This window comes from Panthera tigris, chromosome D4 (assembly GCF_018350195.1).
Source record: "Panthera tigris isolate Pti1 chromosome D4, P.tigris_Pti1_mat1.1, whole genome shotgun sequence".
Lineage (NCBI taxonomy): Eukaryota > Metazoa > Chordata > Mammalia > Carnivora > Felidae > Panthera > Panthera tigris.
The window spans coordinates 29966998-29980814 of NC_056672.1; the positions used below are offsets into that span (position 1 = coordinate 29966998).

The following is a 13817-nucleotide window of genomic DNA, read 5'->3' on the forward strand; positions in this document are numbered from 1 at the left end:
GGACTGGCCAGTGACTTGCTCTTTCCAACAGAATGTGGTAGAAGTGATGCTGCATAACTTCTTTAATCTTAATCTTAAATGGGGTCATAAGACCCTAGCAGTTTCTGCTTCCACATACTTGGGACACTCCATCTTGGAACTCAGCCATCCTGCCCACTCCACTTATTGAGGCCATCTAGAAAGGACTAGAACATTCCATTCCAGAACCCCAGTTGAGCTCCCAGCCAACAGCCAACCTAATTCTCAGCCATATAAATGAGCAATCCTGGACATTCCAGCCTGGTCGAGCCTTCTGTTGACCACCGCTCAAGCTAATACACCATGATGTGAAAGAAACACCCAGCAGAGCCCAGCCCACCCACAAAATTGTGAGATGTAGTAAGTGGCTGGTGGTTATTTTATGTCACTAAGTTTGGGGGTGGTTTCTTCTGTAGCAATAGCTAATCAAAACACCGTATCATTGGGGCGCCTGGGTGGCTCAGTCGGCTGGGCGTCCGACTTCGGCTCAGGTCATGATCTTGCGGTCCGTGAGTTCGAGCCCCACGTCGGGCTCTGTGCTGACAGCTCAGAGCCTGGAGCCTGTTTCAGATTCTGTGTCTCCCTCTCTCTCTGACCCTCCCCCGTTCATGCTCTCTCTCTGTCTCAAAAATAAATAAACGTTAAAAAAAAAATTTTAAACACCCTATCATTATCAAATTTAGGGAGAAAAGAAAGGTATGTAAGAAGGAGACATATCTCTGGAAAATTTGAAGAAAGTAAACATTTTTGGAACTGAAGACAAAATTCTGGTGTACAGAATTTGTACACCAGCTTGCCCAAAATTTGTACCCAGCTTGCTTCAAAATTTTATACTGCCAGTTCTCTAAAGCATTTCTGTTGAGGGCTCTGGCTCTAAGGGTGACCAGAGATACGAGATCATGGACCTGCAGACCAGGGCCTAAGTCCTGCTTCTTTCTCGCTAGCTTTCTACTGGTGAGAAATCATCAATTCTCTGACCTTCAATCTTCCCATCTTCGAAAGTAGAATAACAGTGTCTGCTCTACTAACTTTATCTGAATGTTTTACAAATTGCAAAGAACTTTGTAAATGCAAAATATTATGTGTATTTTATGCCCCTAATTTAAAAAAAAACTCTATAACTCTTAGGGGACATCAAAAGTACAATATGTTTTTATTTGATATGCCAAGAGCGACTTACATTGGATTCTGTCTACAGAATCTACAGGTCTACAACTGACCTCAAATTCCATGTCTTTGGAGCAGAAATGACAAAGAGGTTTCTGCCCACATGCCAGGCCCAGTTGTGTTTACTGCCTGGAAAACTGTGTTGAGAACGATTCTGAGGACACATCTGAGCAGGGAGACGGTATTCATGCAGGCTGTGAATTTACCCTCTTGGCACTAATAATCCTTTTTTTAAAGGACTTTTTCTTTTGTTTTTAATATATTTTTTAATTTTTAATTTTTTTTTAAGAAAGAGTGTGAGCAGGGGTGGTGGGGAGAGGAGCAGAGGGAGAGAGAGAATCTTTTTTTTTTTTTTTACATGTATTTATTTTTGAGAAACAGAGTGAGACAAAGCGTGAGCAGGGGAGGGGCAGAGAGAGAAGGAGACACAGAATCTGAAGCAGGCTGCGGGCTCTGAGCAAGCTGACAGCACAGAGCCTGATGCGGGGCTCGAACCCACAAACTGTGAGATCATGACCTAAGCTGAAGTCGGATGCTCAACCGACTAAGCCACCTAGGTGCCCCATGGGAGAGAGAGAATCTTAAGCAGGCTTCATGCTCAGTGTGGAGCCCCACCCTGGGCTTGATCTCACAATCCTGGGATCATGACCCTAGCCGAAATCTAGAGTCAGAGGCTCAATTGGCTGAGCCACCCAGGCATGCCTCTTTTGTTTTCTCTGATTTCCAGCCATGTCATCTGAAAAATGACGATGATGCATTTATCCAACATTGACTCTATGGTTGATACGTACTATTTCTCTTTTTTTTTTTTTTAATTTTTTTTTTAACATTTATTTATTTTTGAGACAGAGACAGAGCACGAGCAGGGCAGGGTCAGAGAGAGAGGGAGACACAGAATCCAAAACAGGCTCCAGGCTCTGAGCCATCAGCCCAGAGCCCCATGTGGGGCTCGAACTCATGGACCACGAGGTCATGACCTGAGCCGAAGTCGGACACCCAACTGACTGAGCCACCCAGGCGCCCCAACGTACTATTTCTCTTGATCCTCACCACAACCTCTTGGAATAAGGTCAGCTTCATCATTACCCCCATTTTACAGATGAAAACATGGAGCACCCCCCGAATGGCTGCTCTGAAAAGCCATGTTTACATTGCTCTCGGTTGACCACAACCACCTCTGCCACCTTGGACTCCTGCAGTTTTGTGGCCAGAGTCCTCCAACTCATGCTTTCCTTAAAAATAAAAAAAAAAAAGAAAGTTTATTTATTTTGTGAGAGAGAGCGAGAGAGAGAGAGAGACCGAGCACGGGGACAGAGAGAGGGAGAGAGAGAATCCCAAGTAGGCTCTGTCAGCGCAGAACCCAAAGTGGAGCTGGATCTCCCAAACCCTGAGACCATGGCTTGAGCTGAAATGAAGAGTCTGACATTTAACCCACTGAGCCACCCAGGCGCCTCTCTTCCTCTTCCTTTCCTTTTGACCCTCTGCATGGGATTACTGGGGCTCTCCTCCTGTCAGACTCCCCAGGCACCAGCTTCAGGATGACCAGCAAGGACTTGCAAGAGAAGAAAATTGTGCAGGAGGTGGAGACTGGAAGAGCCACACCTGGTGATGGGAAGCTTGTGAGGAAAATGGGGAGCAGGAGGCCGACAATGAGGTAGATGAAGAAGAGGGAGAAGGGCAGGAGGAGGAGGAAGAGGAGGAAAGCAATGGCGAGGAAGGGGGTGGAGAGGAAGATGAGGAAGCTGAGGCAGCTGTGGGCACACAGCAGCTGAAGATGATGAGGATGTTGATGTCCATACCGAGAAGCAGAAGACCAACGAGGGTGACTAGACAGCAAGAAAGGAAAAGTTAAACTTAGCAACAAAAAAAGGCCATTGTGACCTATTCACCCTCCACTTCCCATCTCAGACGCTAAACTTGGTCACACTCCAGTGGACAGTCCCACCCAGTGGTGCCACCACAAGTGACACGTGCACCTGGCCACCCATCCAAACCACACTGGAAATCTATGTCAGGGGAGGAAAAAAGAACCAAAACTTCCAAAGCCCTGCTTTATTTTTTTTTTAAGTATTTTAAAAAGGAAAATTTTATTTTTTATTTACATTTTATATTTTTGTACATATTGTTAGGGGTCATCTCTGATGACCTAACCAGACTTCCCAGCATTCTCTGTCCTACTTCTGACCTTACTTGTGCTGTGACTATGTCCATTATAATTTCAAGAAGACAAACCTTATAAGAAAAGTGAAAACGACAACAACAAAACAATCTTATTCCCAGCATTCCAGTAGCTTTTTGTGTGTATATACTTAGTTGTACTATAAGTAGTTCTGGGTGGCTTGGTTGGTTAAGCATCTGACTTCTGATTTCGGCTTGGGTCATGATCTCACAGTTTGTGAGTTTGAGCTCAAAACTGGCTCTGTGCTAGGAGTGTGGAGACTGCTTGGGGTTCTCTCTTACTCCCTCTCTCTGCCCCTCCCCTGTTCATGCTCTCTCTCTCCCTGTCTCTCTCCCTCGCTCTCAAAAATAAATAAATAACTCAAAAAAAAAAAAAAAGTAGTTGGCTTATAGAAGATGGTTAAAAAGGCGAAAGATGAAAGTTTTCTTTTGTTTTTAGCTTTTTTGTCTATGAAGTTGCTTTTTATTTTTATTTTTTTGGCCTGTTTGATTTATGTGTGAAACAGTGTTGTCCAAAAATAATTCCGGAATTCTATTTTGCTGAGTTGTTCTAACAAAAGAAAGAGAGAAAGAAAGAAAGCACAGAAGCACACATAGATAAAGTTGCCCAAGTCACACAGCTAGTAAATCTAGAAACCAGGATTTGAACCCTGATAGTCTAGACCAAATGTTGACAAACTTTGTCAAAGGGCAAATAGTAGATATTTTAGGTTTTGCAAGCCACACAGTCTCTGTACAACTACTGACTGTGCTGTTATAGCTCAAAAACAGCTAGGGACAATATGTAAACAAATGGGTGTGGCTGTGTTCCAATAAAACTTTATTGCAAAAACAGGCAATGACCTATATTTGGCTATGGGCTGTACTTTGCCAACCTCCCTGGTCTAGAGAAGTGCTTTCCAATAGAAATTAAGCAAGCCATAAATTACACAGATTACATATGCAATTTAAAATTTTATGTAATTTGTATTTTCTAGTCGTATTTTCTTGTCATATTTTAAAAATTTCAAAGAGACAGGTGAAACTAATTTTAATATTATATTTTAAACACAATAAATCCAAAATATTATTTCAATGTGCTATCAATATTTTAAAAATTATTAATGAGATATTATATATATATATATATATTTTTTTTTTACATATTTGAAATCCAGTGTGTACTTAATAGAGCCCATCACAGCTGGGACCACATGTGGCTGGTGGCTGCATAGAGAACCCCCAGGTCTAGAACCCAGCCTTTCTGTCTACCTCAGAAGGCTTACCAGACCTTAATGCTGACACGTAAGAATACACGATAGAAAAGCTAATTATTGGTTTTCATTCATTTGGGTCTCTTGGATGGAGCCCAGATCCTACCTTGTATGAGCCATTTCAAGAGTTTAATTTTAATATAGCGATTTGGAATCAGAAGGCAATTTTCCTTAGAAACAACACTATAAATGGCCATTAAAGTATTGGGCCTGCCCACAAAGCCCTAATTAATGGGCAATAGACCTGTCAAACACAGTGTGGCTTGAATTACCCCTAATGATCACCCAAAATGTTATTTTCTGCTAGCTCTAAGGATGCTGTGAATAAACTCTGACCCAGGCAGCAGGTCGAAGCAGGTGTCCTCCCCACCACCCCCGCCACACTTTTGCGGCCAGGCCACCCTCTGAGATCTGAATCATGGTCCAAGCAGTTGCCTCTTGTTGATGAGAGCTCTGACGCCCATTTGCTTACCTAAATTCTGGGAAGCCTGCGTTCCTAAGTCAGAGACTGCCCAGCCCAAATTCCCCTCCTCATCAGTGTCCTATAAAGGGTCTAGTATATGCACTTCATTGCTTCCCATAGGCACAAGTTCAGGCCTTCAGAAAGCAAACAATAGAGCATTTAGCAGTGATTCCCAGACTGTGGAATTTAATGGACCCATAAAATTTCAAACACAAAACAAAACTAGAGGACTTATATAAAGCGGCCAACTTGTAATTTTTCCAAGTAAACACATTAAGGGGGGAAAAAGTTACCATCCACTGACACCATCATTTTAGCACCAAATGTTAGAATGGCATTGTAATGCCAAGTAAAGGAATGGGGGCCTCAGATTTAAGGACAGGTTTTTTTCAGTTGAATAAATTTGGCTTTGTAGAAAAAAATCCCACTGCATGGCCTTTATTTTGAACATTTTGTCAAGGACCTTAAAAACTCTGCCTCCAGGGGCGCAGGTTCTCACAGGTTCTCGGGAGTCCAGGTGAATAAAATGGCTCAGGACAGTTGCACAGGGTAATGAAAGGTCTGAACAGAAACCAGAGGGAGAGGCCTGGCAGCACAGCCCTTAGGTGACTCTCCTCCCCAAAGGGTCTTGGGTAAGCAGAATTACACAACAGAAAACATATCCTTTATTGGTGCTAGTACCTTATGTTTGGGTCTCGTGGTAGACTTTACAAGGTATTTACACATCCCTTTAAACTCTTTTGATTTGCTCCGAAACTCTACAAGTTAAGCAGAAAAGATGCACCATGCATCTTACAGACTGAACAGTACCACATACAGAATTCCAAAGACTACTCCAAAACTTTTTTTTTCTTTTTTGGAAACTTTTTACTACAGCTCATGTTCAATATCCACAGAATGGGTTTGGAAAACTGGGATTCCTCAAAAATAAGGATGACTCCGTCACTCATTCATTTTATAACCTTAGATGTTACCCCATCTGTAGAACGGAAATGATAATACTCAATGACAATGAGGGCCTCATTAATTTCTGTAAAAGGGTTTCTGAGCTTCTCTGATGAAAGGAAAAGCAAAGTGGAAAGAATCCTTATGGTGTCTCCAAGGCCTTAGGTTTTCTTCTCAGTGGTGGGCAGGCCCCCAACCATTTCTCTGCTGCAAACAGGGCCAAGGCTCCTTGGCCCTGCCCCAGGAGGGGCAGCTTCTCTCCTCTGCAATAACCCTGTCTCACTCATCCCCACCGGGGCCATGCAAATGAAGCATGGCAGGCATGGGCCTAGGTTTTGAAAAGTTACTTAGTGACACTTCCTACATTAACTATTTTGGAAGAGTCATTGCCCATGGTAATCTCATCCAGGGTTTTCTTGACTCTGAGCTGGAGAGTTCAGAGCCTGTGTTTGAATTATGCTCAGTTTTCCAAGATTTGAAAAGACACACACACACACACACACACACACACACACACACCACACAGAGCCAAATAAGGATGCCAAAAAGCTAGCTTCTTGTTATTCTAGCTCCATAAACGAGGAGTTCCAGCTCCAGCTTCATTGTGGATATTCTGGGCATTATTGAAGTGGTCTGGGTCCATCCCGTCCTCCCCAACCCTCCTTCCCCACGCTTTCTTTTTTAAACCATGCTTCTGTTACTAATAGTTCCTTCTGAACCCACCATCCAGCGCTTTGAAGTAACTATATAAAGCAATAGACTGCAAGCAAATGGCAGAGTACGGAGTCTCTCAACACAAAATGATTTTCTGCTTAATACTATTTTGCTCTTCACAATCTCTGGAATTTTGCTTTGACTGGGAATCAGCGCTAGATGAAAAGACCTCTCTTCTTCTGTGTGTGTCTTGCAAATGCTCTGTCTTAAGTGCCCCGCCTGTTTTTCCACGCGGCTCCATGTGCAAGTACTTGGAACTTACGAGCAGCCCCAGCAAATGGAGCACAAGAGTCCAAGCCTGATGCCCCTGCCCAGCCTCGGCAAAGCAAGTGTGTCTACAATGCTGAGACCTTGATCCCAAGCTTGTCCTCAGGTCAGAGATTCCTTTAGGGGCTTGTGGACCAGGAGGGAAGAGGCAAAAATATATCTGCATCTTCAATAATCTTGCTGGCAGAAAGTGCCCGCATCCCCATCCCCAGGAGACGCATTTCACTGCTTAGTTTTCATTTACTTTCTGTAGTAACCTTTATCTCCATTCTCCTGTCCCATCCCTCTTCTCCCAAACGCAAACATTTAAGGTGTTGACGTGAGTCCCTCTATTTTCCAAGGCTGTGGGAAGAGCATGCTGTTGCCTTATTTGCAGCAGATGACGCCTCTCCAACCTTAATGTGCTCACCTGGGCATCTTGTTAACGTGCAGGTCTGGAACGGGGCGGTCTGGTGGCCACAGAGGCTGCCTTTTTAACAGACCACCAGGTGAGGCCTGCATCCACGCGCCGGTCCCCACTGTCACTTTGAGCACTGGGAGCCTCTAGATATTTTGTTTCTACCTTTTCAATGAGAGCCACTTGAAGAGCCTTTCTCCTGCATGGCTGTGCACCTAGTCTGTTGCTCCAAAGCCAGCACCCCTCATGCTTTTTCTCTCACTTCCAGGCCGTGCTGTGATGAACCTCACAGCCACTGAGGTATATGACCCCACAACACATGGGCGAGTTTCTTGGGTGCATAGACGCAGAATTGCTGGGTGTGGATCTTAGGTGAACTTCATTTAAGTGCTATCAGACTGCCTTAAACAGCCCTTGCCTCACTATAAAATGGTCTTGCTAAGACTTTCCACTATTATCACAAATGAAAACTTTCATGATTACAGTCATATTGAAGACAGGCAGATGTGATTGAAAGGCAGTGCTCAAGGACGACAACCTTAGGGAAATTTTGGGCAGAGGACAGAAGTGACCAACGAGAATTTTGCCTGTGGCATAGGACTTATGTACAAACTTGTGTCTCCATGAAATTGTAAATAACTCTCTGCTGTTTGCTATAGCCTTGTGGCTTTGGATTTGCTTGAGGTGCAGTCAGGAAACAGCTGAAGAGCGCTCCTGGTGGCCACTGTTTTAAGGCACTTTTCATGTGTCGTCTCACTTAGTCCTATGTCACCTGTGAGGTAGGTACTGGCAGCAGTCTCCCTTCCCAGATGAGAAGACAGAGGCCCCAGATCTCTGGTGCCCACACCCTTACCTCCGTGACATACTGGTTTTCTGGGGGTAGTGTGATATGAAAATGCAAACTTCCCAGGGAGTCCTGCCTTGTAGGAGGAAATACTTTATTGACACAGAGTTGAGGAAACCAAAAAAGCTAGGGAGACACTCACCCTCAGCCCAGGCACGCATTGTCCCTGGGCTCTCAGTGCCCTCCAGCTAAGGTTGTTTGGTTGCTTACTGAGATGCAGGAAATCCTTTCAAAGTGGGAGTCAAAGGAGCGTTCCTCAGCATGAGGAACATTTAATAAATGCATGAGAGCATTTATTAGGGAGCATCCATTGCTTTCTGCTGGGCGTAGGGCACTGCGAGTTTTATCTGGGACACTGGGAAGCTGCTGGCCCGTGATGCCTGTGTGCTGCTTGGGCCCCATTCACACTCCGCTGATTTGTCCCCACCAAGGAAACTTTCTGACTGGCACTCTTTGTGGGAACAAGCTCATGTGGGGGCACACTGCCATCTTTACCCTCAGCCCTGACCACATGATGTTTCCCAACTGGGGCCCACCCTGTGGAGACAGAGTGTTCCTCCCTCACATAACTTCAGGCACCAGTGGGGTTGAGGGGGTGATGCTGCTCACAGCTCCCTCAGCCAAACTGCCTGTCCTGCTGTCCTTGCTGAGTGTTCACCAGGACTTCAGAAGAGTCTGGCTGAGCCTCTTAGGAATGAAGATTCTGGAGAGTAGAGGTGGTTTCTCTGAGAAGACTGAAAAGCACGAGCACATAAATGCAGGCAGGAATTGCATCTTCCTGGGATCAGATACCCAAGCCTCCACTTAGCTCCTTGAAAAAGGTGTTCATGGCCAAAGTCCATGTTCTAGGCCATCAGCAAGGCCAGGGCACTATTTCTCCCAATGATACATGTGGCCTCTTCCCCCAACACCCCTTGTCTCCTGTGCTGTCTGTTGCATGGATGAGCTTTCTCAACATGCTAATTGCCTTCATTTTTTCTTCCTCCTCCTTCTTCCTTTTATTCTTCCCCTTCCCCTCATTCTCTTTCTTCTTGATAAAAACACTTCTAGTGTATCTCCAAATGGAATGAGACCTGTCTTGTCATCAACATCATATACCTTCTCTCTCTCAGAGGTTGGTATGTGATAAAACAGAAATTAGAATTTACAATATGTTCATGCTTTATAAGAAGGAATAGTGTCATTTCTGGGACAGAAAATGTGGCTGATGCTAGAATGCTCACATGCCCATGAATGTCCAGAGATTATACATCTCAGGATGCTGATATGACAATCTGAGATACAAAATCATTTCCTCATACAAAAGTTACCCTGTGACCCACTCTGTCTTTTGTTGCCTACCTGCTTTTACTCATGGCTGCAGGACCAGAGCCAGATGCAGAAACCAAAGAAATGAATTCTTGGATTTTTGGTGTTAAATAGGCTCCTGAAACTCAGAATTAATGGCCTTGAAAGCCCATATCCTAACTTGTAAAAGTTGAGAATTTTGAGAGAAGGGAGGCGGGTTGTATTGCAAAAGGCTACCCCCTCCCAAAACATGAAAACAGATAGTTTGTGTCATAACAAGACTGGAAAGAGAAATAGACAAAGCACATGCCCATGGAAGACTGGATAAATATGGTCTGAACTGGGGAGGGAGGAGCTGGGGAGGCAAAAGGGCGATTCATGTGTGAGGTACCTCTGTTTGCCCTTCCCATTCACCAGCTAAGTCCAAGAAAAGAAAAAATAATGGAATCTCTCTTCAAGTTTGGAGATGCCAGGATGGGGTTCACCTGCTCCTTCTTTCCCAAGCAGAGTCATCAGACCTCACAGGGCAGCCTCTGCTCCATTATGGTATTGTAGTAGGTCATGACATGTATGGGGTCCAGGCATTAAAGAGCCAGCAAAAGCCCACAGTGCCCCTCATGTGAAAAGCATTTGAGTGTTTCCTGAGCTCATGAAGTAGGAGGAAAGAGAGAGAGAGAGAGAGAAAGACATCTAAGACAAGGGGATCCTAGAGCCAGGGTTCACATGGGACATCCTCACATGTCTGTAGAACCACCCATGGACCAGAGAGGTTGAATTCTATTTCAGTTTAGGACCAAGATTAAGATCAAGATGCAGAGGCCCCTTCAAACCAATGCCCTCAAAGCACCCGTGTGAACTCCCAGAGCTTTGCATCAACTCCAGGAAGAAGACGAGCAAGACGATCCTAAATCTGGCTAATGTCACTGGGTGCAGAAGATTGGTTAAAACCCCTACCTATGTTGAAAAAGCTCTCACAAATCTGACAGGAAGAAGCCCCTCATCTGCAAGGGGCCTCCAGGTGCCTGGTGGTGCCAGGTGCTGAAAAGGAAACAGGCCACTCACTCCCTTCCTCCTCCTCCACAGACCTTGACCACCATGTTGCTCTTACCCTGTGTGGGGTTTCACTTGGAGGAACCAAAAGATGGGTACCACTGAGCACATCCATGTGACAAGGCCACTACTGGTCCTCCCGAAGCCACTATTCCCCAGTTGCCACATCAGGGCAGAGTCCCACACAGAGGAGGGCATAGCCCTCTGCCTGCCTCGGGGCCATACTTGGTGCTTTGAAGCAGCGCAGCCTAAGCTCCTTGTTTCAAAGTGTCTCATGGAAATAGCTTCTTCACCCTCCACTCAGAGCAGAAATTCTGAACTTGGTGTCTATCAAGATAGAATTCAGGAGCCTGGTAGACTTGCAGGGGAACCCCCCCCCCCCATCTTTATTTTCATGAACCTCTAACTGAAATGTAGCATTTCCTTCTAGGACCAATTGCAGTACAGAAATTTTGTCACCAGTAAAATCATGGATATCTTTATATCACATAAGCTCATCACTTCTTCGCATTCCAGCAATTAAACCCACCACTAGGTCGTCATTTAAACATTAAGAAAGAAGCACACATATTACTATTTGACGAAACGCTTAAGTTTTCATAACTGTATTTCAATATAATTAGTTTCCTTTGTAATTCTATGTATTTCATTTCATGCATTAAAAAAAAAAAACATTTTTTTTTCTGATAAGGCGACCAGAAATGTACTCCAATGCCATAAAAATAGTTAAAAATCTCAATCCAACCCAACCCAACCCATCACCTGGAAAAAACACACAGTTCAATCTACTGTCATGCTGTCTTCTCTTAGGCTCTCTGTTTTCTGTCACTCTTCCCCACCCTCCTTTTCCTTTTTTCTACCCAATATTTATTCTCTCTCCTGCTGTTATCTTCAACACCACCCAACCATACAAGAGACTGTCGCAGGAACATGCCCTCTCTCTTCAGTGTGAGTGTAGAGCAGAGGCAAAGGCATTCCTTGGAACCACAACTTCTTGCATCCAGATGTGTCTCAGAGTGGGGTGGCATAATTTATCTCCAAAAGGCTTGGACAAGTCAGCCTGGGGGAGAGAAAAAGAGGTGACTAGCTCTGTGAAGTAGCATGGGAAGAATTTTGAGGTTCTGCGTTCCAAAGGAAATGGCTCTGAGGATGATCAGTGGAGAGAGGAAGCAGGAGGCCAGAGGCTGAGATTTATGTTAGTGCCTGCTTAGCACCCACTCACCCTCTTCTGGCAAAGGCACCAGAGTATCCCCAGGCACCAGCACAGGTGAATCTGATTTGGTTTAGTGTCAATCACTTGTGCTCCAAGTCTCTAGTCAAGGGTGGGGGGGGGGGAGGGGGTTGGGGGGGAAGAGGGGTTGGTGACCCAGCCTCAGCCTATCAGACCTCTTCTTGGAGTAGAGGGATGGGAGGGTGGAGTTAATCCATCCCAGTGACTCTCCCTTATGTCCTGCGCCCTGAATCCAGGAAATCCTGGTTCCCATCCATGCTGGGGTCCCGTTCTTCAGCTAATCCTTCCATTTCCTCACTCATTCCTTATCCTTCCTAGAAATTACATCTTTGTCCTTTTTGCTTACTGGGTCAGAAGTTTTTGTTGCAGCAACTAAAATATCCTAACTGCCCCAGGAAGGCTGAGAAGAAGAAATGACCTACAGGAAGTACAGTAAGCAAGGTGGACAGCCAGAATGACAGTAGGAGTCAGAAAACATCCAGAGATGGGGTCCTAATCTCCATTAGCAAGTCCTTTGTTCCACATGCAGGGACCTAATCTTTCTCCAGAACCCAAACCTTCACTGAATGTCTGCTTTCCAAAGTGGTGTATTAATTCACATCCCCAGAACGGTATATGAGAGTTTCTGTTTTCCTACATTTCCCCCAAACTTTGATATTGTTAGGTTTACCCGTGTGTTGCAAAATAGCCTGCGTGGCATCTACGTGGGGCCATGTGACCCAGTGATGTGTACCATTTCCAGGCTGAGGTGGTTGAGAAGGGTATGACTTCATACCCCATCTCTTTTCTTCCACCAGCTGGATTTGGGCCAACATGGCTACCTGGGAATTCCTGTGGTGAAAAACCCAAAGAGAGAAGGAGCCTAATCCCTGAAACCCACTTGGAGGACAGCAACTTCCCAATAAGGACCATCCACTTTAGTCTTCACATGAAGGAGACATAAGTTCCTAGCTTGTCTGAGCCATTATACATTTGCATTTGTTACACCATCTCTTGCTACCCTGATTAATAAACTCGGTAACCCGGTACAGGCATATTTTATTCTATTGTGCCTTGTTTTACTGTCCTTCCCAAATCCTGTGGTTTTGTTACAAATTGAAGGTTTGTAGCAACCCTGCATTGATCAAGTCTATCGGCACCATTTTTCCAACAGCATTTGCTCATTTCATGTCTCCGTGTCACATTTTGGTAATTCGTGAAATATTTCAAACTTTTTCATTATCACTGTATTTGTTATAGTGATCTGTGATCAGTGATTACAATTCACCAAAAGCTCAGATGATGGTTAGCATTTTTTAGCAATAAAGTATTTTTTAATTACCTTTTAATTAAGGTAAATACATTGTTTAGACATAATGTTATCACACACTTCATAGACTACAGTATAGAGTAAACATATAAACAAGAAAAAATTCATTTGACTTGCTTTATTGCAATATTCACTTTATTGCATAGTCTGGAGCCAAACCTGCAATATCTCCGAGCCATGTCTATAATTCCAATTCTAGAAATAATAGCACAAGGGCACTATTTACAATAGAAAAAGAAAGAAAGCTCTCCCCAATTGTGTGTTAGTAGAGAAATGGATAAATAAATTTAACATAGTCATATAAAGGAACACTATACAACAGTACAAATAACTAGTTCTATACGTCTCAACATAGATCCAGAACACAATCTAGAATGAACAAAGCTAGCTGCAGAATGTTGATACAGTTTGATGCCATTTATGTGGTCTTAAAAAAAAAAAAAAACAGCAAAGTAAATCTCTTTAGCATGTGTAGACACATAAATGCATAAACATTTGATAACCTGGCTGGAATGATACCATAGGGATGGTGAGTGGGGATGAAGCAGGGATAACTGAGAGAGGAACTTTGTAGGCTCCAAAATGTCTATAATATTTTCTTTTTTAGAAAAAAAGGTTAGAAGTAAGTGTGTTCCAAGATTCACATTTGATCATTTGGGACAGCTGATTCTTGGATGCCTATTTATTATCCTCT

The 13817-nt window shown here is 44.1% G+C and overlaps 1 long non-coding RNA gene across 1 annotated transcript; it reads left to right on the forward strand.

Annotated features, from left to right (window-relative positions):
- Nucleotides 1-270: 270 nt before the first annotated feature.
- On the forward strand, nt 271-12848 carry LOC122233262. The gene is made up of 2 exons (XR_006210803.1): nt 271-378; nt 12612-12848. It is a non-coding gene; the product is annotated as an uncharacterized LOC122233262 (long non-coding RNA).
- The last annotated feature ends 969 nt before the right edge of the window (nt 12849-13817 follow it).